General features: G+C 49.2%; 2 non-coding genes across 2 annotated transcripts in view; both read right to left on the minus strand.

The window, feature by feature from the left end:
- Positions 1-100: 100 nt before the first annotated feature.
- Positions 101-257, minus strand: LOC142985687 (5.8S ribosomal RNA). Its single transcript, XR_012960237.1, has one exon. It is a non-coding gene; the product is annotated as a 5.8S ribosomal RNA (ribosomal RNA).
- Positions 258-709: 452 nt separating this feature from the next.
- LOC142985710 (small subunit ribosomal RNA) overlaps positions 710-2,500 on the minus strand; it is a 1,902-nt gene continuing 111 nt past the window's right edge. The window contains exon 1 of the ribosomal RNA XR_012960257.1: positions 710-2,500. This exon is cut by the window's right edge and continues 111 nt beyond it. This is a non-coding gene — a ribosomal RNA (small subunit ribosomal RNA).

The raw sequence follows: 2,500 nt of genomic DNA on the forward strand, positions 1-2,500 counted from the left end.
TTTAAACGGACATTGGGACGAGGACTATTAGTCGACGTCACAATGAACCGTCATGTGCGCCCCCGTAAGGGCGCAATGTGGCATTTGTATTTTATACAGCCGGCCCTCAGACAGGAGTGGTCCTGGATGTGTCTCCACGGACCGCAATGTGCGTTCGAAATGTCGATGTTCAAATGTGTCCTGCAGTTCACACTATGACGCGCAGTTAACTGCGTTCTTCATCGACCCGCGAGCCAAGTGATCCACCGTCCAGGGTAATAGTTTTTACACCACTACCGCATGGATAATATTGTGTGTGTTAAATGTTACAAGTTACAAATGTTACATATGTATGTACATACATATATTATGTTTGTGGTATAACGATACACGACACACGATACAAGCGCGCCTACCGCAACAATGACGCTCTCGCGTGTTCTCGTTATGTGCGTTCGATTGACGAGCGCTCTCGTCGAGGTATCAACTCGTGGTAGCGGATTTGTATACCAGTCTACGTTGAAGTTACGACGAGCGCGACGCGAGATACGTTCGTCGGGTGGCGGCGCGAGATGCGCCACCCACCGTCGAACAGAGTCTCTTTTTTGAGTTTTGGGTGTTTAGGATATATAAATATTATCATCACCATCATCGTCCATCATCGTTCATCGTGTGTGTGTGTGTGCACAACGACAACAAAAACAGCGCGACGACAACAACGACAACACGTTAATGATCCTTCCGCAGGTTCCCCTACGGAAACCTTGTTACGACTTTTACTTCCTCTAAATGATCAAGTTTGGTCAACTTCCCAGCAACGCCGACGGCCGTGAAGCCACCGCGTGTCGGTCCGAAGACCTCACTAAATCATTCAATCGGTAGTAGCGACGGGCGGTGTGTACAAAGGGCAGGGACGTAATCAACGCGAGCTTATGACTCGCGCTTACTAGGAATTCCTCGTTTATGGGGGATAATTGCAAACCCCAATCCCCAGCACGAAGGAGTTTCAGCGGGTTGCCCGGGCCTCTAGGCCAGGGAGAACATGCTGATTCCTTCAGTGTAGCGCGCGTGCGGCCCAGGACATCTAAGGGCATCACAGACCTGTTATTGCTCAATCTCGTGCGGCTCGAAGCCGCCGGTCCCTCTAAGAAGAATTTTAATACGTCGCCAGTGAGTTGCGTGACGGAGCCACGCACACCTAAATGACGACGCCTATTTAGCAGGCTAGAGTCTCGTTCGTTACCGGAATTAACCAGACAAATCGCTCCACCAACTAAGAACGGCCATGCACCACCACCCACCGAATCAAGAAAGAGCTGTTAATCTGTCAATCCTTCCGGTGTCCGGGCCTGGTGAGATTTCCCGTGTTGAGTCAAATTAAGCCGCAGGCTCCACTCCTGGTGGTGCCCTTCCGTCAATTCCTTTAAGTTTCAGCTTTGCAACCATACTCCCCCCGGAGTCCAAAATCTTTGGTTTCCCGGAAGCTGCCCGCCGAGCCATTGTAGTAACGTCGGCGGATCGCTAGATGACATATTTACGGTTAGAACTAGGGCGGTATCTAATCGCCTTCGAACCTCTAACTTTCGTTCTTGATTGATGAAAACACCTTTGGCAAATGCTTTCGCTGATGTTCGTCTTGCGACGATCCAAGAATTTCACCTCTAACGTCGCAATACGAATGCCCCCAGTTATCCCTATTAATCATTACCTCGGAGTTCTGAAAACCAACAAAATAGAACCGAGATCATATTCTATTATTCCATGCACGAAATATTCAAGCAGCATTTTGAGCCCGCTTTGAGCACTCTAATTTGTTCAAAGTAAAATTGTCGGCCCACCTCGACACTCACCGAAGAGCACCGCGATAGGATTTTGATATTGAACCGGCGTATTACCGCCGGCTCACCGACGATATGCTCCGCAGACGTGTCAGTATCACCGCGGATGCGGTGCACCGACAGCGCGGCGCACAAATGCAACTACGAGCTTTTTAACCGCAACAATTTTAGTATACGCTATTGGAGCTGGAATTACCGCGGCTGCTGGCACCAGACTTGCCCTCCAATTGTTCCTCGTTAAAATATTTAAAGTGTACTCATTCCGATTACGAGGCCTCGTAAGAGTCCCGTATCGTTATTTTTCGTCACTACCTCCCCGTGCCGGGAGTGGGTAATTTGCGCGCCTGCTGCCTTCCTTGGATGTGGTAGCCGTTTCTCAGGCTCCCTCTCCGGAATCGAACCCTGATTCCCCGTTACCCGTGACAACCATGGTAGTCGCAGAAACTACCATCGAAAGTTGATAAGGCAGACATTTGAAAGATGCGTCGCCGGTACTGGACCATGCGATCGGCAAAAGTTATCCAGATTCATCAAAATTAACGACTTCAGACGCGGGGCCCTCCGTCGATTGGTTTTGATCTAATAAAAGCACTCATCCCATCACTGGTCAGAGTTCTGATTGCATGTATTAGCTCTAGAATTACCACAGTTATCCAAGTAACTGAGTAAGATCTAAGGAACCA

This window comes from Anticarsia gemmatalis, chromosome 30 (assembly GCF_050436995.1).
Source record: "Anticarsia gemmatalis isolate Benzon Research Colony breed Stoneville strain chromosome 30, ilAntGemm2 primary, whole genome shotgun sequence".
Classification (NCBI taxonomy): Eukaryota; Metazoa; Arthropoda; class Insecta; order Lepidoptera; family Erebidae; genus Anticarsia; species Anticarsia gemmatalis.